The 23531-nt window shown below is 36.9% G+C and overlaps 2 long non-coding RNA genes across 2 annotated transcripts in view; one reads left to right on the forward strand and one right to left on the reverse strand.

Annotated features, from left to right (window-relative positions):
• The first annotated feature begins 4695 nt into the window (after window positions 1-4695).
• Window positions 4696-22472, forward strand: LOC145981870 (uncharacterized). The gene is made up of 5 exons (XR_014440995.1): window positions 4696-4876; window positions 7481-7569; window positions 8285-8394; window positions 22060-22203; window positions 22316-22472. It is a non-coding gene; the product is annotated as an uncharacterized LOC145981870 (long non-coding RNA).
• Window positions 18660-23531, reverse strand: part of LOC145981871 (uncharacterized) — a 39973-nt gene continuing 35101 nt past the window's right edge. Inside the window, exons 4-5 of the long non-coding RNA XR_014440996.1 lie at window positions 22040-22141; window positions 18660-18949 (exon numbers count right to left, since the gene is read on the reverse strand). This is a non-coding gene — a long non-coding RNA (uncharacterized LOC145981871). The remainder of the gene's footprint in view (window positions 18950-22039; window positions 22142-23531) is intronic.

Here is a 23531-nt window from a genome sequence, read left to right on the forward strand (position 1 = left end):
TCGGTGCGTGCAACCATGTAAAATTTGGATGGCCCAACCGTAATGGGGTTACGGGCGGGGGCTACATCCCCCGAATTTCAATGAAAAAAGCATGAAAATGTGGAGTTTGTCCCCTCTTCTCCAGCTACTTTGGGGAGAAAACCGGAACTTTTGCTTTTTTTTTTAAGAATGGACCTTCCGCAACAGAATGAAACTTGATTCATGTTCGTGGATGCAATACAATTTGAATAATAAGGCTAAACGTAAAACTGTAGCGAATTTTAGCCAATTTGCATATTATTCATAAAATTGTTATAACTGACACTATGGGACCAATCTACTTCGGATAACTTTTGTTATTGGAATTTTCGTAAACACGATTGTAAAACATGTTCCCGAACGAACTGTCAGTGTTTCAACCTCAATATACAAATATAAGTGTGGCAAACCCTCGATAATTGTCCCTAAAGCTGTGTGTTACAGAGGCTACAAGGGACATACTTTTTTGGTAACATATGTGTTACGGGGGCGGACTAAGGGTTAATGATAATGACACTATTTATGGTTTGACATGATTAGTATTTTACACATTTTTTTGTATATTATTCTATGCAAAATTGTTGCTATTTTTGCCTATAAAAATTATTGAATTTTGAGTCAAGAAAAATTTTATTGTTTTTACATATTACATTTATTTTTGTATGAACTTCACCCCATCAGTTCATATACTTTGTTTCTTTTCATTTCTTCAATCAACCTGATTAAAATCAATCCAACTTGCTCTCAAGTCATGATTTTTTTTTAAAGTTGACATTAAATTGTCAAGCTTGCAAGAAGCTATTACGACATATTGAAATTAGAAGCCTTGGCTATTTTAAAATGTATCTTAAATGTTTCCACCTCTTCGTACGCTCTGAATACACCTGTAGGAAAACTAAACAGGAGGACACCAAAAAATTTTTTTTCGCTCCTCGTTTAAAACTTTGTTGTATCCTGGAATTTTTACACTAAAAATCTGGTCACAGGAAGAAGAAAGACATTTAAGTCAAAATTGAGGCTCTACTTGGACATTTAGGTGTTACACATACAGGAAAAGAGCATTGAGAGCTTCCGTACATGTTTTTTAACATATACGGTGTGTCCCAAAATAATGTTTACACTTTTTGAACATTAATTAAAGGATCACTAATAACAGCAAGTATAGATGTTCAAAATGACCATCACTGAGAGCAGTATATTGTCTGGATTGCTGAACAGATTGACACAAAGTGCAGATATATTTTTCACAGGAAGGCAAGCACAGGTACTCTATCGCATATCTCGTTCATCCAATGTCCGTGACTTTTTGGTGTATATATTCTTCTTCACAGTTTCCCTCAGGTAGAAATCTAATGATGGCCAATCAAGTGGCTAATCACAAAATACAAATGGAATTAATGCTTTGTGGGCAGACATCGGAGTGAAGAATTTACTGAACACCTTACCTATCCTGCAATCTTGGTCTTCGTTCAGTTGGTACATAAGTTTTAAGCATCCTCACTTCGTAACTGACACATCTATTCCTCTCTCCATCAAGATAGACAAGTTAAGGTCGGAGCTTCCCCTTGCCTCCTCCACACTTCTAAGTTTCTCAGTCGACATTTCGCGCATTGTACGTATGTGGTTGAAATTGTTGATTAGTGACAACACTGCAGGTGGGCAACACTGATATTTTATTTGCAGACATCCTGGATGTAGGTCTACGCATGAGAAAAATTTCAAGCCTTACACTAAACTCCTTAATTAAAAAAATCTGGTTTAAAAATCCAAAATTTTAACTTGTTACCCAAATTTTGACCATAATTTTTGTTCCTAGGATGCAATTATGAGCAAAACATACTTGAATATCATGCTTCATGAAACAGAATTCATTTTGTAGCTAAAATCTCTAGCTCTAATGGTTTCTGAGATATTAAGGTTTCCGTAAACTGCTACACGAACAAAAAAAGCCATGCGCCATGTTGGAAAAATGGCCACCCCAGGATAGCTAAGGACAATAAATTTTCTTGTAGAATGGTTTTGATATCTACAAACATGTTCAAACGTATGTACTGAAAATGATTTTTTTCTGAAGTGGTCGTGCAACCAATTATTTTAAAATTGGTTGATTTGACATGTAATAACCCATTAATAATGTGTATAGATGAGAGGTACAGTTTCCCTCACTGAGCAAGAAGAGCCTGGTGTTGTACAAAAGCTAGAATGTTACATGCCGGATTATACTTTTCAAGTATTCTAGCACATGAATGGGAAAGGAGAAGCATCGTGGAAAATAATGTCATACTAGAAATACAATAATGTGGTTTGAGTGGTGAAAATGTCACATTAATTCTCCATAAGAAATATAACAGGGTCAAAACATATTAATTGATGCAATATTTAACAGCCATTTTCGAGCTTGTTAACACTGTTTGCAACTACCACATGCGGGGAAATACATAATCTAGAATACATTGGAGTCTCTTCAAGATTTGAACTTTTTTCGATCGAATTGGTATAAAGATGCACATGACATGAAAGTGTACCTTATGCGCTTAAAGTTTAATGCAACTTATTGTAATTTACTTTCAGTTAAACTAAACAAATTCACAACTTAATGTAGCTTGCATTACAATATCGTCAGTATATTTAATTTCTTATAAGAGCAACTTTCCTGGTTTCAGAAGTTTCCACCTTAACTACCAGGACACATGACATGTGGCGTTACCCCCACACCCCCTATACGCCTTCATGGCGTGGTGCTAAGCACAGGGGAACACTTTACCTTTTTTTTTTTTTTTTTTTTACACATGACATAAGCTATAGACAGCAGCCGTCAGTTGTGGATCTTCAGAGAAAATGTGGGAGTTTGTTTGGGGTCATCTTGCGTGGCAGATGCTTCAGTTCCTTCACGATGCCTACTTCGTAAGTGTGGTTATTTCATTATGTCTCCCCAATGGTGCAGTGGTTGCGTTGTCGCCTTGTAATCAAGGGGTCCAGGGTTCGATACCTGGTGGAGGCATATAGTGGTTCTGGATCCCATTTGAAACTGTAGGTCCAGTCCTGATTAGCCTTACTCATAAAGTGGACTTAAAACACCAAATCAATCGCATCACAGACCTTCTTTTTCTTGAAGTGAATTAATAAGTGGACAGGGGCTAGGATGTACAAATTTGAGTGGTTCTTTGAATATTCAGTAGTCGAAATCTTATATTACAGTAAAACCTGTCTATCCCGGAACATGATGGTTCCGAGCAAAATTTTCCATCTTAACAGTTTTCCTTCTTATACAGGGTTGACTTAACTACAGTATAGAGCGCTGCAGGAAATAATGGAAAGACAGATCTACATTTTGCATTACTTATAATGTAGAGTACTAATGCATGTACGTACATGAATAAAATGTGATACAGTCGCAATAAGCATAGCAGAGATTACAATTATGTAACTACACAACATGTTGGTACACTTTTTACAGTATTGTAAGAACGTACAGTACGTACTTATGTATCTTTTCGAACCCGGGACCCCTGTCGTCGTAGTGCGATGTGCATAGAGGGAAAGAGAAAGATTGAAAGATGGGATAAGAGAGGTGAAGAAAGATTGAGATAAAAGTGAAGAAACAAAGAGAGATAACAAGAAAAATAGAAAGATGACGAAAGAACAGGAGAAATAGACAAAGAAAGGTGGAGAAAGAGGGTAAGAGATGAAAGAAAGAAACTGCTATGAGTATTGTAGCGCATTCCTTCATATCGACAATGTTACCGATAAGTGAGTGGCAACAGAGGCATGTTCCACTTACAGTATTGCATTGTTTTCTTCCGAGCGAAAACAATAAAGGAAGAAATTTCCGTCTTACTGAGAATAAAAACATCTCGTTGGTCTTTAAATGGTGTTCTGTTTCCATGTTAAGGAGGTTTCTGCCTTATGCAGGTCATTTTCAGGTATAAAATCGGTCCGTTCTGGGGACTTTTTTTTCCGTCTTTACAGGTTTCCTTCTTATAGAGGTTCCGGGATATGCAGTTTTTACTGTATTTAGTCGTGTGGATATATTTGTGGGATTAAAAAATATCTTTGAGGATAATTTAGGGTTGACATCATTATGTTCTAGGTTTTAACTAACTTTTTCATCAGAAGTTGTTATTAAATTACTATTTTTTGGTTTACGAGACATTTCTTACTTTCAGTCATGTGATGATTCTTGTATCATCATTATCCTTTGCCGTTTCTTGCCTCTGGCTGGGTCGGCATAAAAGTCAAGCCTCTCCATTTTTTTTTGGTCTTCCACCACTCCTCTCCTTCCGCAGTGTTCCAATCTGGTCCTCTTCTCCTAAGACTCTGCTATCTGCTCTTTCCACCGACATCTTGGTCTCCCCCTTGGCCTTATTCCCGCTCCTTGTGCATTGTAAGCTCTTACTGGTAGTCTTTCTGCATCCAACCTCTTCATGTGTCCGAACCATCTCATCTGTGCCTGATCTATCCTGTCCTGAAGTTTCACCACACCCACTGTCTGTCGGATCTCCTCATTCCTTATTCTATCCATTCTAGTCTTCCCCAATATACTTCTTAAGAATTTCATATCCACTTCCTGCATCTTTCTTTTGTCTCTCTCTGAAATTGTCCAAGTCTTCTCTGTACATAATTATTGCTACACAATATGTGTTATATATTACTTTCTTGCATTTCATAGGTACATCCCTGTTCCATGTTCAGGGCTGCTGCATGTCTGGAAAACAGGAAAATGTCAGGGAATTTTTCAGATGGTCTGGAATTTTCATGCATTTTGGAGTGTGCAAGAGAGAAAGTTTCACAATGAACAAGCAGATCACTTCCATTGCTGGATATGGTTCTTGTGATTCCACTGCCAAAAAAGATTCAGGTTAGAAACTTCTTTCTTTTGTTCTTATGATTCTCAGTCTTGTGCAAAATTATGGTTCCTTCGAATTTCTGTAATAAATTTTCACTTTTCTAATACTAGATATCAGAAAGAATATGAAAGTTAAAACTTTCAGTCCAGATATCTGATTGATAGCAGCATGCAAATTTTGTTTTTGACGAAAACACAAAATACGAAATAACATGCTGTGATATTCATTTTTCATGTTTCTGAAAGGTGTCCATTTTCCTACCCTGTTTTGTCTCGAAATAATGTGAAATGAACTGCAAAATGCGAAATATACTCTTAAGCACGAAATTTACCGTTTATATACTGACGCGAAACTTTCTGAAGTCTAAAGTATCCTGTGAGTTATGCAATTTACGGAAATGCTGTAAATATTTGAGAAGCAAAAATGGACCCCTTTATACAGGACTAAACTGAATATGTACTCTGGTAACTACATAAATGTGCTATTAGAAGGGATAAGTTTATTTTCGGTAATATGTGCCTCTACTGATTGATAACTCAAGTACATTGACAATATGATCATAATTATCAGAAGGTTAGTGAAGATGAGGATGTCATCTATTATTTTGTAGATCTTAATCTTGTTGGCATTTCCAAAAAAATTCCTGTGTGCAACAAAAGTTTCTCCAGATGTTGTGTACTTAAAAATGTAAGCAAAAAAGTAACATTTTCTACGACATTATAAATCCACCAGAAAATGAAAAATTGTGTATGGTTTATGGACTTTTTCTGTTTTTATATTGTAGAGATCTGTTATAGTGAAATAATGTACCTCTGTTACCTTAGCCTGAAGGCTAGGTGCAACCAATACATTTGATGCCAATTTACATTTTACTCTTCGAATTTTCAAATGTTTTTGTGTGTGTAGAATGAAATTTGCTAAAGAAAAAGTTGTGAATGTTCATAATAATTAACGGATTATATACTTAAAAACAGAAGGTTCAAAAGCAAAAATCATGATGATAAACATGTCTGGAAAAAAGTTCATTTTTGGACTGGAAATCCTGGAAATGTCAGGGAATTTCATAATCAAAAAATCGTAGCAACCCTGATATTAATCGTCAAATGCTTTGATGTAGTTCACCACCCATGTGTGCTCTTCTGTTTATCTCATCTTCTATTGAATCCCTTCTAAGGATGTGTCTTTCAATTGGTCAAATCCACACTCAAATGGGGGTCTTTTTTTTCGGTCTGTAATTATTATTTTTTTTCAATAATGTGGATGAAGTTTCATCAATAGGAGATATTTAATGGAGCTGGTAAATGTACTAAGGCATTGTTTGCTATTTTTATTAAAGGGTGAAGGATTTATATTGGTTTTGTCATTTGTATTTTATTTAATTATTTTGAATATTCAAAGAACCACTCGTAAATTTGTATAGCCCATGCCCACCTATTTTTCAGTCTTGTCACTGTGTGTAACACATGTATATATCAACAAGCATAAATGGAAATGACATTTGCAGGAAATTTTTTAAAAAGAACTTCATTAGAATTGCCTAAGGTGTGTTTTTTGGCCTTCAATTGGAACATTTTGCGGCACCATTCTGACAGCAATCGAATTCACACCTCCTGTTACACAGGAGCCAAATCATTGGTAATTTTTTTCTGGTTGGACAGCTAAGTACTTGTGTATGTGTACAGTATATAAAAATGAAGTAGTTTATCAATTTATAGCTCTTTTGTATGTTGTTTCCTCTCATGATGAAAAAGTGTGTGCCAATTTTTTTTTCCACCGCTGGTATATACCGCTGATCTAACATTTTATTTACCGCTCTCCTCAGTTTTTATTTACCAAAAATTTGTCTCCCTATTGATTGACATAGCAACAGCAAACATATTCAGTGTCTATCAGTCAAGAAAAAGTAAAGAAATCAATGAATTATACTTGTGGTCAAGAATCTTTGCTATCATAATCACTTTTCTGCCTCTTTGGCTAATAGCGAAGATGAGGATGAACGGTGGTAAGATAAAATGGATGATGGGAGCCCCACATAAGAATTTACTGGCTGCGAGTCCAAATGCCAGAGCCTCACTAATCTGCCAAATGCAGTAATAGATAAAGTAAGTACAACTCTTGTTAAATACAGCTTCAGTTGTCATCCTAACTGGCCTTTTGGTAGGGGTTTTACACTAAATAAATATTTTATTTTCTTAATTACTAATTTACAACTTTACCTGAGTAGGAGTCGTATAAATAAAGGGTACGAAAAGAGATTTAGAAAAAAGTGTTGAAAAAGTCAAGAATTTTGGATTTATTTTGGTAAACACCCCAATATTTGATAGAAACGAATATCACAATTTCTTATAATGTTGGTGTTTCACTGGGCCATGTCAAGAAAGAGGAGGTCCTCTGAAATATGTTTGACATAATAATAAAATCTGTGCTCCATGACTATTTTTTTAAAACCGCAATATTTTAAGCTTCTATACTGTTACTGATGATCGAAACCAAACTCCGTAGTGCATGCTGAGTGGCAAACTCAAATTCTCTCTACTAAGGTGAACTACTCCTGAAAAACATAAATCAATTGTATTTATCACTTGTATTTCTTACATGTTGTATATTATTTCCAGTTGGATTATGCTAATCGAAGACCACAAGCATGCAGGGGTAGTGATAGCAGCACATGAAACTTTGATACCGCAGGATACACAAAAGATGGGTATGTTAAAATGATCAAATTTACCTATATCAGGGTGTGTACCCTGTAAGAAATTATGCTTGTGGTCAAGAATTTTTGGCTATTTTTTACAGTATAGTCATTTCGGTAGGGTTATGACTCATGAGACTCTTCTTTATGTTGCAGCTACAACAAGCCCTCTCAGGATGTGATAGCAGAAGAATTAAAATATAATTTTCTTACCATTAGTAAAGGTTATTGTTATTCTATCATTAAAGCACTCTGTTATTTAACACCACTATAGTTACATACATCACAATTCAAGGAACCTTTCTCTGTAAAATAGTTACTTCAAAATTAATTTCTTACACATTGTACTCAATGTTCTGTCTTATCATACATCGTTGTCCTGGCAACTGATTCAATAAAAGATTGGACAGTTCTAGTTATCTCTTCATACCGGAAATATCTTCCATTTCCGATATTGTGTTTAATGAACATATAGTAAAAAACTATAAGTCTAAGAACAAACAGACAAGACAACACATATTAAAAATAAAGAAGGCGTAACACAGTGTTTGGACATTGTAAATTTCATACCAATCTACAGGAGTTCTATTTTAAAATGTTCATATCAGGTCTCAACGGTGTAGTCCTACAAGTGAAACATCTCGTTATTCGTGGTGCATCTGTCTATGTATATTCAGCATGTGCAACTGAATTAGTCCTTGAATTGAAATGCATTTCTTATTTTCAGTTGGAATCTGCATTCAACTTCTCATCAACTAAGCTGTTGGTATTGGCCGACTTTGAGGACTGGGTGCGCAGACGAGGACAGACAACTTGAAGTAGTTAGCTGAGGCCAATGTGAGTACATGGTTCTTTTTAACATTCTATTGTTCCATGTGCATTGAGAGAGCAGTGTTTGTAGGGGAAAAAGAAGCTCCTTCTGGGCACTGAATTTTATCAAGTGCCAAACAGAAGATGCTGTTTTGCAACTGAAATCTTTTGAAAAAAATGGAAATTTTGATTCCTTGCTCTCAGCTTCTGATAGCCATTTGTAAATTTTCACACTTCATTATGGATCGTGGAATAATTCCAATGTGTACGTACTTTATTAATGAAAATATCAAACAGTAATAATTAACCTTTAGTGGATGGGAAATTTCCAGTCTTAACGTGAAGTACAAAAAGAATTGCAAGTCCAAGAAGAAAAAGAATCGTAACTTCAGAACTGATAGTCGTAGAGAATTTTTCTTGTTAAATGACAGGGCTTTTAGCAGAGGCGAATTTTATGCAGTGTACCCCCAATATTGAAAGTTGAAAGAAGAAGAAGAAAACAAATTCTAGACAAGGATTGGTATTCTGTGTCCACCACGATAGACCAAAGTGAATGACAAGAATGTAGCAGTGGTGCAGTCCTGCAACCATGTAATGTTGCGTTGAAAATGTGCTGATACTTGAGGAAAAAGTAAAGTATAAGAATAGTAGTATTGCCACATTATGGAAGAGAATTAATAAAATCGATTCTAGCATGGACATGTGATGATTGTCCCCCATTTTTGGAAAAGAAAATGAAAATTAGCTAAAATTTAGAAAACTAATTTTTGGATAATTTTGAATATTGAATGTTTCCCACTGGACCACTAATTGTTGCACGTTGTGAACAAGGTCTGGTGTTTTTATTATTACATATGAAAGTAAAAAATATAATCAAACTGCAGTGGTTGAAGAGTAATACCCATTTATAAACTCTATCCAATAATGATGTTCAGTTGGAAAATCAACATTTTCAAACTTAGTTTGTGAATATAGTGGTCTTTGTTTTAATCCGAACAGAAGTTTATTCCCTTTCAAACTCCTATTGAAACCATTGTTAAGAGCACGAGGAACAGTTTCCACAAGGCTCATCCTTGGCTCTTCCCCCCCGCCCTAATGTTGCCAACTTTGCTCTTTTAGAGCCAGATCTGACTTTTTTCGTGCACTCGTTTGGCTGTGAATTTGGGCATCTTCCATTGACACCTAAAATTACCGTGGGAGCCACTTTATCCATCATTCATAAATTTAACTCTTTGAAAGTCAGTTTAAACACCATTTGAGGTGAAATTTAGCTCTTTTTATGTGCATCAGGTTTGGCAACACTGCCAGGATGGCCGTTTGAGTCAAGTAGAAATGCATTGCGCTTATGGGACGAGTATTTTATTTCTTCTGGGAATATCAAACTTCCGATGGCATAGAAAATCTATCATGGGAAAGAGGACAGATTGAAGTTTGCAATTGACAGGCAGACAAGGCAAAACTTTGATTTGATTTGTCGTAACTTGTAGTTGAAGTTGATTCCCCATAAGGAATACATGGGATTCCAAAAATTCTTATTCATCATATTTTTCAATCATCGTGTCTAGCTTAACCTTTTGAGTCCCAAGGCCATTTTCACAGGTAACCCCCTTTGTGCCCAAGCCGATTTTGAGCAAAATGCAGAGTTTCAATTAAATGAGTGTAGATCAGAGACTAATTGCCCTAGAGAGATGAGTGATATACCGTTGTACGCGGAATGAACCAGAGATTCAGACTATATGAAATTTATGCAAATTCGGCATATATATTATGGGGAAATCCCCTGAAAATACTTTTTTTTTTAAAAAAAATGGGGTTTCGCCCCCTCCTGCCCCCCGAAAAAAAATACATGACAGTGTCAACATGCACATGGAAATGATCGCTGACATGTAAGGAACACAAATATATTTTCATTATTGTCATATGACCAATGTAACTTGAGTTGTACCCCCCAAAAGGAATGGTGGGCACGCCACTGATTCAAGCTTCAAAATGCAGCGTTACCTTGAAATGACTTTAGCTCAGAGACTATTTGCCCTGGAGATATGAACTATATACCGTTGTACGCAGAATGAATCACAGATTCAGACGATATATAATTTATGCACATTTGGCGTACATATGGAGGGGAAAAGGGGGGAAATCCCCTCAAAAACATTTTTTTTTTAAAAAAAATGGTGTTTCCCCCCGCCCTGAAAAAATGTCAAAATGCACAAAATGCAAAATTTATGCAAATTTGGCATATATATGGAGGGGGAAGGGAGAAAACCCCCAAAAATTATTTTAAAAAATTGTTGAAATGTTTGAAATGTATCTTTTCCCTTGAAAAGAGACGCAAAAGAGAAGTCCCTTTTCCTGCCTTTTCACCTCCATTTTCATGAAGAAAAAAAAAGGTGCATGAAACATTTCTGTTAAATACATGTGTTAGGAAGAATATGAAAAAAAAAAATCGAAATTCTAGCCAAAAATAGAAAAGTTATAACGTAAAAACTACGACCTTGCACAGGGTATCTCGATCGAGACGCTTGGGACCGTGAGGCTTACTTTTAGGTATCTCGTTCGAGACGCTTGGGATCGAAAAGGTTAATAATAAACATGAAAAATCGCTTCCACTTGCAACATGAGGAGAAACTCATACTCTCTCATATGCCGTGTTTTTTTTTAAGTAGCAGTGCTCATTCGGATGATAATGGGATAAATGGACAACTGATGGGAAACTGTAACTCTTCCCCTTGGAAATTCATTTGAGATTCGAATTTTCGTACTTTATATATATATATTCAGAGAACCGTGGGAAAAAGAAAATTCCTGTTTGCTGGCGTACAGCTTCCACCCTCTCTTCAATAACATAGGATTGCCAACTGAACTTTTGTGGGTCCGTGTTTATCCTTGAACACCCAGTAGCCAGTGATTTGTGAAAGTCTTCTTATCTGCCCCAGTTGTCAGCAGTGGCGAAGCGTAGAGTTCCTAGCAGGGTAGGCACAAAAGTGTGATAATTTCCATTAGTTGCTTAAATCTGTAAGAAGAAAGGGAGGGGGCTATGTCATGGAGAGTGGTCAATGTCCCTCCAGGCTGCTTCTTTACTTGCCAGTGGCGTGACGCTTTCAAAAGTGTTGTTACCGGCCATCAGTATGATAATTATGTCTTAGACGTTCTCCTCCCGCCCACCAGATGTCATCGATCTAGATTTTTGTTTATTTCGTTTTGTTTATTTGTTTGTATTTTTTCAACCCTGATTTATGCACACACCTCTAGAAAGAACTACCAATCATGAGACGTCGCGAAAATACAATGAATAGTGCTCGAGCCCTGTTGTCAATTCTTCATCACTTTTTTCTAAATGTATTTATTTATTTTGTAATTGAGGTAAAAAGGGCTAGAAGAACCCCATAATTTTCGGGTCAGTCTGACGTTTGTGCCATGAGCAGACGACAGAATTCCGCACTTTCAGCGACTGTCAGTTTGGTACGTTCTACTGCTGCCAACTTAGGTTTTTATTTAAGCAAGACTTCATCGCACCGAGAAAAACACCATTGTTATCTGTTGTCTAACTAAAGGAAAGGTTGTAGTTATTAATTCCAGTCTTGGCTTTCTAGATAAATGAATTTCTGACACCTGTATGTGCAAGTAATCATAATTTAAATTTTGAATATTTTCGCCTCATTTGTTCTGCTCTATGCTAATCGTGACGATGAGAATGTATGGAGAATGAATTAAAGAGGATCAGGAAACATTGACATGACCACAATCATGCACCTGGCTTCGTAACGTGTTAGGATGAACACTATGGGGCTTTCAAGAAAAAACATAAGTAAAGGTGACACCTCTCATTCAGTGTGTATACTTCGTATCCTAGTTTGTTCTACCCCTCATGTGAGCAGACACCTTTACGTGATAATACAGGGAGGTTATTTCAGTTGTTTACCGTCACAGCGTCGGCCGGCGAGCGGTACCTTCATGCAACAGGTCCCGGCAAATTGACTTACAGGAAGTCCGTAACAAAAACAGCTTATTTTGTAATGTTTCCACTTTTCACAATTACAGTTACAATTACAATAAGCACGTATCTTGTTGCAAGGATGCTGGAAAAGGTGTCCTCCCAAATACAAATATTTCTGGCACCTTATTTCTGACATCTAATCTTAGATTAGACATCGCTACTTTATCACTGAAAGGGAAGACAGCATCACGGCGCATAAAGCAAACCCAAAGCGTAAAATGATATTTAAAAGTAATAATAATGATGATCACTAACCTCCTGTGTTATAAGAGATGTTGAAAATGACCTCCTTCAACAGCAATACAACACGTTTCTTAGGTTCAAGAGATCCTGTCTCTCGTAATTGCCTGACCAATTTTCTGCAAGAATTCGTTTTCACGTAATTATCGTACATAAAAACTCTTTGTTCAAGACTATATTTGTTTAGCGGCATAACTAATGAATGAATAACAATTAACACACAATAAAGCACTAGCACTGAATAGCACACTAAATCAATAACAGTATAAAAACACACGTACTGATAAAAGCAAACAGAAGTGAGCATGAGGTGGGTACGGTACACTCACTATGTCTGGTAGCCGACAGTGTTGCTAACCATTTTTCGGCAATGTCCCTACAACGGACCAAATGTTCCTACGCCAAGTAAAGCGACTAAAGAAAACAACACCTCATGAGCATGCATAACAGAAGATAAAATATACACATTTACTTACCAAATCTTTCTGCTCGGTGCTTCCACAATTAATGAAGGAGCAAATTTACAATACAGGACCCCTCCCAGTTTTTTTGTAATATTTCGCATACTCACTAATTAAGGCCTCCTAATCACGAATTTGAAGTTAAAATTTAGGGGTCACGTGTAGAAATTGCAAAATAATTGAAACTGAGTGGTCTGCGATCGGCACGATTGCTCATTATTTACCAGAATATTTTGTGTTTCAAATACTTAAAAAACAAAATATACATTACTGATATTACTACGACCCCAAATTTTAACTATGTTTGCCTATTCTAACCTACCCTAACCTTACCTGAATGGTTTGTGGGGCTACCTGTGCATGGTTTTTCAACCCCAAATTTTAACTATGTTTGCCTTGCCTAACCTAACTTAACCTAACCTTACTGAGAATGGTCAGTGGGGCTATCCGTGAATGGTTTTGAGCTAATTGTGATTACGAACCGATAAAAAAATCTTATTTTCGTAGCACTTTAACGGCAAACGTTCATCATTGAAGATGCCATTTTCGTATCCTGCAATTTTACGATCGATGCACTGTTGCCAAACTTACCTGTAATCAAATCAGTCCACACTCTACATGTTCTTCTTCATCGTGATTGTCACTGTCACATGTAAGCACCTTCTTTGAGCAATATACCGAAATCCATAAGTTTATTAATTACCACACGGCAATCCTCCTGGACACTCCACCTAAAAATCTGTACAACATTAACAAGTTTTTTACTGTTCTCTTCCGCCATTCTTGCACGATCCATGCTCTCCAAGTATGAAATCAACAGTGTGACAATGCTGTAGACAGCGTAACTAATTGCGAACATCGTCAATTGTTCATATCAACAAATATGGCTACCATACTTGTATAGTGAGAATCATTGAGAGGATTGAAAAGCTTATTTTACAACTTCTACACGTTGATGAACAATTTTTTCACGTCACCCCAACATGTTAACTTGAGATAAATAATCACGACTAATTATTTCGTGAGTATAAGACGTAGCATAGAAATTACAGAAGGGTATGGTATTGTAAATTCTTGCCTTAATGAATAATAGGGGTGTGCGGGACAGAATTTTTTGGGTCGGGACGGGAATTCTTTTAAATCCCGACATTCGGGATGAAAAAATTTGCAACAGGAAATGTTCGAAATTTCCCGAAGCTCTGGAAATCTCAAATTCTACACGTCATTACCACTTTAAGTGATTGTTTTTGCATTTCTAGAATGAAAACTTACAATTTCCGATAAGTTCCAGAAACTTGCAATGCAGAAAACATCGAGAATTAACGATTTTTTAAAGTGACCATTCGGTATTTCCCGACTGCTTGGGATCCCGAAAAGTCGGTAAGTCATTTCCCAAAGTCGGGATCGAGACGGGAATTTTTTTCCCGATCCCGGTCCCGACTTTTCAGGATCCCGCACATCCCTAATGAATAACGTTGAGTCGTTTACTGTTGATTATGTTATTTGAAGTCATACATGTTGCTATTGTGAAGAGATAGAGGTTGTATTTCCTGCAGTCTTGAACAATTCTGGTCCCATTTTATTTCTCTTTTTTGTTTTTGTATCACTTAACATTGAAAATATTCTTTCCGTTTCCACGTTAGAATGTGGCAATGTTAGCTCTATTTTAGCGAGAGTAGAAATGTTTTCAAAAAAGAACTTGCCTTGAAAGTTCTTGGTAACCGATAACATGTTCCAAAATTCTGATGGAGATTTGTTAGTTAGTTCTTTTTTCTCCTCCTCGCTAAAGTATTCAGATAAACTAAATCAATTCATTCCAAACTGAGCACGAAGAAAGTGCAACTGACTGGCGAGTAAGCTTTGCACCTTTGCACAATAAAATGTTATTTTCCAAGATTGAAAAAAGTCCCTACGTTTTCCCTTATTTGGCAAAATCTGACCCTATGCGGGCGAAATATAGTGAAAAGTCCCTATGTGTAGGGACATGTCCCTACGGTTGGCATCACTGCCGACAGTGTCACATTCGTTCAGTATGAAGCGCCCTCTCGCGGCTGACAACTCCCACAAACCCCCAATAAGCTGCCAGCGCTCTCGCGACAACTGAGGATAAAGTAGCGTCTTTGTCCTAAACCCAAAAAGTCATCCCTTGCATTGTACTCTCATTGACCGCCCTCTTCTCTTGTGTCGGCTGCACAAAAAAAAATGTCTGCTTGTAATATCTATTCAATGACAGTGTTAATATTTTGCTGTCACTTGCCACTGCAACTTGCAAAGAAAAATATAGTTGAAAACATTTTAGAAATGATTGTTATAAGAAGGAAACGTGAAAGACCAAAAGTGGGTCCTACCTTACCGATGATTACATCTTCACTCAATTAAGAACTCAATTGTTAGTGTTGTTCTTGCATTTCAGTGCAGCACTTTCTTGCATAAATCTGATCGCTGCACACGACACGAATCACAAACAAAGATCTACCGCCACGAACCTTGCGCTCCCTTGTAGTGTCCTGAGCAGGAGGCAAGTTTTCATAGAGAGGGAACAAGTGAGGGAATCCCCGTTCACGATAAAAATAAATTATTCTATTTCCAGTGAAAGTAAAACTACTTTGTAAATATAAGGCATAACTAGCATTTTAATTTACATAATTTTGGTATGAAGACTTACTCAGAACTACAGTACTCCGTAATTTGTAATTTTCAATTTCACTTACACTTGTCGATGAAAGGAAGGAAAACCTAAGTTTTGTACAAAATATGGAGCTAATGTTTATAAAAAATGCTGGTACACCACAAATTTCCAACCCTGGCGGAAATGCAGTGTTGCTGATATTCTGTTCATCCTAGTGGGTAACACCGCGAGGCCGGCCTCACGTGCACGTTATAAGCATACGTACAGTACTCGTAAGATTAGGCTTCCCGCATATACGACAGAACGTGAAGAGAAGAGGCCCCAGCAAATGTGCCTCACTCCGTGGAAAGTTCGTATATTGGATAGGGTTAGAATTTTTTTGTAATTATCATAAATGAAAATTCCAAACTTTTCCATTGCATTACATATGTTTTGACGAAATAAGTAAATACACCTTTAAAAGAGTAATGACGTGGGTAGGCCCGGCCTCATAGGATGCCTCGCCACTGGTTGTCAGTTGTGAATAGTGAGGATATGTTGTTCACAATGTCGAAGCATAGCACATTGAACCTGAAGCACGTAATTTTGGTAAATTAAGAAGCAAAATTTTGGTACAAAACGAGTCAATTTTGGGTTCAAAAGCATATAAGTAAAATAAAATTTCGGTGTTATAGCAGTGAAAAATTGGATGATAAGCGGTACTAAAAATGACATTTTGGTTTTAAAATTGTGAACCCTAAATTTGATTTAAAAACTGCACTTGTTACACAAAATAAACATATTCCTTCTAATAGCATATTTATGTAGTTACCAGTGTATAAAGGGGTCCATTTTTGCTTCGCAAATATTTACATAACTCAACCTTGAGAAAGTGTTGCATCTGCATATAAACTCTAAATTTCATGTATGAGAGTCTATTTCGTATTTTGCAGTTCATTTCGTAACAAATCAGGGTAGAAAAATGCACCTCACACTCTGTTATTTGACATTTCATGTTTTCGTCAAAAACGAAATATGCATGGCTCTAGCGATGGCTTGTTGCATGCAGTTATGAAAACTGAAGATTTTGTGAAAGTGTATAATAAAGCAACGAAAATCACGAACTTCTTTAAATGAAAATGGGTAGCTAATGTTGTTACACGTGTATGGGATATGGGAATTTTTGCAGTAAAGCTACTGCATGTTCAGTAAAAATAGTAAAGTGCTCCCCTGTGCTTTGCACCACCCCATGAAGGTGTGGAGTTAGGGCCCCACACTTCCTATCACCTGGTACCAATGGAGCTCCATTTAATCTGTTCAATCACTAACATACCGAGTGGCCTGAATTAAAGTTACCCAACTCAGAGCCCTCTGTAGCCTCTTTGAGGCATCGTAGAACTCTGAAATTTGGTGAATCCAGTATGCAGACCATGGGGAAGAGGATGACGATAAAAATAGTTGATTTTTCCGCCACCAGGTTGGAATGTGGCGCTGTACTTTGATGATGGGTTGTAATAATGAAGTAAGCTCGTGCACAAGAGGCTCTATCCGCTACTGATCCCTTTCAAATGACGATAATCTTGCAGTGCAGTATTAGTACCGTTCTGATAAAACAACTTCACCAGCAATGCACGTTCTTTCTTATTTAATGGCATGGTCATCACTTCCGAACTTTTGTTCAGCACTCACGTTAGGTGATTTAGCTGAGTTATTAATCACAAAGACATTTGTTAGTGGCTGGAAGTTGCGAGAAAATAATCTATATGTTATTGCAAGGTAAAGCCATAACCAATTGGAGCAGTTTACATCATTATTACAACCCATCACGAAAGTACAGTGCCACATTTCAACCTGGTGGCAGAAAATTGAACTTTTTTTTTCTACGATGCCTCAAACAGGCTACAGAGGGCTGTGAGTTGGGTAACTATAATTCTAGCAACCTGGTACATCCTGCTGATATGAAGAGCAATAGACATATTGGTTAACCATTTATTGATTGATTGATTTATTTATTTATTTATTAGGATTCTTGTTAAGTGACAAAAACACTTAATACATTGATTTTTGTGCTGGTGATTATTCATTTTTTTTAATTCGTGTTCTCTATGGTATGTCTCGTTTTTTTCCTGGTGTAATTGAGTAGTTTTTGAAAATAGGGGGCCCCATCCCCAGTTGAGCTTTACATGTGCAATTAAGATTATATGAGAATGAAAAACCAAATTCATGTGTGTATACAATTGAGGTTCAAGAAATGGCTTTCTTAGTTGTAGGTTGTAAAGCTGTTGCTATGTGGACCATGCTTGAATTCTGGCAGAGTGGCACAGCTTTTCTGCTGACAAGAACATTACATTATAAGGTGAAAAATGGCCTTTAAACTTTTATAAATGGTTTTGCTTATTTAGTTTTTATAAGAAAACTTCAAAATACCTAGTCATATTGTGTTACAAAGTTAATAATGAACTACAGGCACAGGTCTTGCCAACACAGAGCACCAATCACTGTTCAAAATGGCCACCTCTGGCCTTCACACAGGGCTGAAGTTTGTGAGGGCAGTCATTAATGACTGCATGCTGGAGATGGTTTGGATGCGTCTTCCTAGAGACCACAACCTCTAGTCCAATGGACTGCTGGAGGAATGTATGATCTTTGCGTTGTGCCTGCTGGAAGGTCCATGGTTTATTGTTGAAAGATTTCAGAAGTGGCTTGAATGCTGTTGCAAATGTTTTGATGATTGTAAGACTCTTGAAGATTTTTTTTGTCCATGAAAAAGATCTTGCTGTGGGTAACACTTCTTTTCTGCTCTGTGGAGACCAGACTAGTTTGAAAGTGGGAAATGAATTTAAGAAGAAGGCACAAAATTTTGTTTAAAATGTGAAAGTGTTTAAATGAGGAATTAGTGTGGGTGGTACTGCATTTTAGCACAGTAATATAGTATGAATAAAGAGTGTGTCTGGTACAATGAAATGTTTTATTTACATATGCAAGATTTAAGAGGTGTCTTTATTAGTAACCTGAGTATTATACAAATAAGTAGTACATTTACATATTATGTGAGACTCCATGTCAGTGGCAACTATGTATTTGGAACTAAGTGGTTCAGGTTTAATTTGAAATACATAGTTGCCAAGAGCATGCATACTGTTTACATAAGTAACTGTTACACAGTGAAGAGGTTTTGTAACAACTGTCCTTAGTTCTTACTTGGTGGTATCAACTTAAGTGGTGTGAAATAGTTCTTTCTTTAAGAATCCTCCTTGGACCTTGCATCTCCAATACCTGGAATAAATAAATTCAGAATTAGTTACACAATAGGAAGAATGTTTTTAAAAACTGTCTTGCTTAAATACAAATTCCTTGTAATCTAAGGAATAAATTATTTTTTTATGCCCACCCACTCTACTAACATGAGGACATTAAGGTAGAGATGGATGGGCACAAAAACTGGCAGATTTATGAACTTCATTGTAAATTTTTGAAGGACACACAAGAAACATTCAGGTGAAAAAATTAGGGCTGGGCTAAGCATCGGTAGATTTTCTTTTACCGATACCAAACATTTTCAGTGGCGACAAAGGCTCCTGTCAACATTTGTCCTTTTTAAATCTTCGTTCACCCTTCCTTGTGACAGATTGGGAGACCAGCACAGAAAGTTCTATAGATTTTCCTAGAAACACTGAATAAAACCACACCCTCATGGGAAGCAGATGGCAAGATCAAAGGCATGGGTAAGCAAGATCAAAGGCATGGGTAAGTGAAAGCTGAACCCAAACATGACCATGCTTAGTTAACGCTGTGGGAAAGCATTCATTGCCAATTCTTGCTTCGAGATCATGGTCATAAGATAGGTGGATGTTTTTAACACCCCACTGCACTAATGTTAGGTCAGGTAGTTGCACAGTTCTTGGAGAAGAGGGATGAAGGTGACTGAGGGCCAGTTTTTCAATGTCCTGTTAATCTTTCTGTTAACAAACTGCCAGTTAGAGATAACAGCCAGTCTTAACCAGCACCGGGTTTTTCAATGTTAAAGTAACTGCCAGTTAACTAAACCATGGTTCGTTCTCCGAAACAGTGTGTTGGCAATTCTGAAGCACGGAAATTACAGGAAATAGATCTGCGTGCCATCTGTTAGTATAGTTCCAAACCGCATCGACTGGCACACAGCCTGTCGTTTAAATATAGAACTACAAGCGCGCCGCGCTCTAAAGCACATTATTGCATTGGGAAACAATAGGAACAATGGCTGCGTATCCATCTTGTATGCTTACGAAATAAATTAACGAAAGACAGCACTACAAATTTGGTTTTCTTCTAATAAAGGTCAATTTCACGTGGGGAAAATGATGTTATGAGGCGCAAGCGCAGACACTTCCTTGTAGAAGCGTGAAGATCTCGAAAGTCGAGACATTAATAATACCTGCTTGATATGAACACTATTATTATTAATAATATGTACATTTGACTGCATGCTTTGTACCTCTCTATGCATGTTGTTGAGCGAAAAAACATCATGTTAATAGTAAGCATGCTTTCTAAACTTCTAAAAATATGAAGGTACGAGTAAAAATAATTTTAAAATTTACTGTAATATTTCTCCGAGAAGATCATTCAACAATAAAGCGTGAATTGAAGGCAACATACGTAATAAATAATTGAATGAAAAAAATTACCCGTGACCAGGACTCGAACTCGTATTACAAAACACAACACGCTCCGAAAGGTGGTGTCGCTAACCACTACACCACATTACTGGTTGGAAATTGTCCCGCCTGGTAGACCGGATATCCTGGTCACAAATTCTCTAACACAACCTTGCCAAGCGAATTCTAGCAAGTACGCTGCTTAATTTTCATATTTGCATGGACGTTGGTAAGCTCTGCCAAACAAAACAAGTATTTTTCTGTACGAATTTAAAAGTTTTATGAATCATATCTTGTTTAATCTGACAGTGAAGTTGCGAGTGTGGAACTTCGATAGTTGCACGAGGCAACCATGTTGCTTCGTAACTTCCAGTTAGGCTGGTAACTGCAAGAAGAAGTACCAGTAAAGATAATCGCCACCAGAGTTCCAGTTACGAGCTAACTGTACATTGAAAAACCGAAATTTTCACTAACTTCCAGTTACGTGCTAACATGAACCTTAACTGAACATTGAAAAACCGGCTCTGAAATGAACACAAAGCTATTCACAATGAATTAGAAGTAAAGAGGATATGTATAAATTGCTGTCTTTTGTGTGACTCCGGGTATCGGTCAATGAGTGTTATGTATTTCCGCAGAAAGCCGGACCCCATGGCAGAGTTGTTAGCACATCATGCTACAATGCCAGTGTTCAAATCCCAGCCTCAGCATGGATGTTTGCGAGTATCCATTCAACAATTTCATCACTCATTCCCATCTTTTCAAATTAGCCAAAAGTGTCACAAAAAGTAAATAAAATAAACCAAATCAATCAATCCACTGAGATTAGATTGAGAATATTGAATAACAGTACTAAGGAAGATAAGCTAATCCGGATTGGACCTACATTTTAAAGTGGGACCCGAACCACTATGTGCCTCCACTGAGTATCGAACCCAGTATCTATTGATTACAAGATAACCACGTCACCACTTCACCATCGGGGAGGCCCCTTTAAAGATTTATGTACACCACTAATTACAATAATGTACAAAAAATATTTAACAGTACTTTACCTTTCATCAAATGGACATACCATCGTTGTTTTTACACAAATTTTAGTGGTCTTAACTACACGTAAGCTAGATGATGAATATTTGCTGTTTTATATCTGTTTTTATAGTATCTTTACTATATTGATGTAATAACAATAGTATTAACGTTGTCTTTCCTCCATTTCTTGGTCTGGTTACATACAACAATACTCCATACGCATCGGAGAAATTAATTAATTTATTACAAATGGACTAATAATTATATTAACGTATCAAATAGAAACAATGAGACACTTGGCTCAGACTGGCTCCCCAAATTATATTTATAGATATGTCCCTAGTTAGTATGACTCTGTAACTAGCCTTTCTTATTTTATTCTGGAATTATACAAGTATTGGTATGAGTGGGTATTGTTCATGGTATTGGCTCAGCTCTAGAAAAAATACAACTAATGTATGTGCTGAATTTGAAAAATCTTCTAGAGACTCTAAAGTATCGTTTTGGCAGCTTTCCTAATTGCATATTTTGTAGACAAATTCCATATACTGACATAAAATTCTGAAGATGAGATTTTAACCTGTAACCCCAAAGTTCATTGGGTACATTAATTATTTTGTTGTAGTTCTGAGTATTGCAAAGTTTTTGCAAATACCTGGTTTCCAATGAATGGAATAAACATAAAAAGATGACTTACCCGATTTAATTCCCTTTCAGAGGATGCATCACAGGACATGGATGCAACATCTCCTCCTGTTGATTGCAGGCTGCTGCTTCTTCGACGTATCCAATCCAACACCTGTTAGAAACAATTGTTACATGTAGATCAGTCAGTTTTCACTAAGGAATGTTATCAACCAGGTAAATAGTATGAGTGATTTCTTCAATATAACTATATTAACACTAAAATTTTGCAAAATGTTTTCATGGCGCACACATTTACAAACTATAGTCTTTTCTACTCTGACTGCAGGCACTCTACATGCTGCCTCGGGGAGTGGAGAACATGCAGCAGACTAACCAGACAACAGCAGTGGCACCAAAAGTTAAGACGTCGAGTGCAGGAGGTTCTGCCCCCACCTCATTCTCCATCAAGCTGGATTGGTCACTTCCCCACTTTCAGACATGGCATGTGCAAAAATAAAATTTTTCCTTTTGTCTTTGTTTGTGAGCTTGCAACAATGTAAGAAATAAAGACACTATTTGATAAAAAAAAAATTTTCAAGGAAAATACAGCAATTTCCAAACTATCCTTTATTTTAAATGGGATCCAAACCACTATATGCCTCTACTGGATATTTATTCCAAGTTTCAGATACAGCACTTGCAAGGCCATTTTACATTGAAAACTCTAATAAATCAACAAGAACAAGTCAAGGTGGTTTTAGGTAAAAACAAAAAAGGATATATATAAACATAAGACAAACAAGAAAACCAACAAAATATTTACATATTCGTTCTTACAGAAGATCGGAAAATACTTTCAGGGGCAGCCTGTGGAACACAGAGTGCTGTATAAGGGAAAGCCTAGCGGTCGAGTTGTGGAACAATTGAGTGTTTCGGGTCGATCGAGAGGGAACTCTAAGATCTGAATTTCTACTTACAGAATTCAATTTCAGTTTTCCATTGATGGTTTTATAGAAAAATTTCATATCGGCCATATCACGTCGGGTCTGCAGTAACTGAACAATGGCGGTAAAGAAGCTGAGGACTGAATCCATGGCCCAGAGTGGAGAGCAGGACCCCTCGATTACAAGGCATCGACACTACCACTCCATGAAGAGAATTAAGTCAATTTCCTTCAATATGCGTAATGGAAAGAGACTGCAGTCTATTTCATATATTCTCATGGCTGCTGGTGTACAGCGAAGTCGCCCCATAACAAAAGCATTACCCAAACATGCTACCATGTAGCCTCTACCATTTGAACTATTTTCGAAGCAAATAACTTGTTCCGGTTCTGAACGAATGAAAAATGTGTACCACCATGTCTATGTAAACAACAATGGCAACAAAATCTTTAAAGGGGGTGCATCAGCCCTCATTTTGCTATCTTTCCTGTTTTTTTAATTAATGATGGACAAAAAGGAGCTTTAGGAACACACTTCCACCCCCCTCCCCCCAACTTGGCCACACCCACTGTATCCACTTCAATAACAATGAAAATCTAACACCAAGAATAGTGAAAT

The sequence above is a fragment of the Lepisma saccharinum genome, chromosome 30 (assembly GCF_977018435.1).
Source record: "Lepisma saccharinum chromosome 30, izLepSacc3.1, whole genome shotgun sequence".
Taxonomy (NCBI): Eukaryota; Metazoa; Arthropoda; class Insecta; order Zygentoma; family Lepismatidae; genus Lepisma; species Lepisma saccharinum.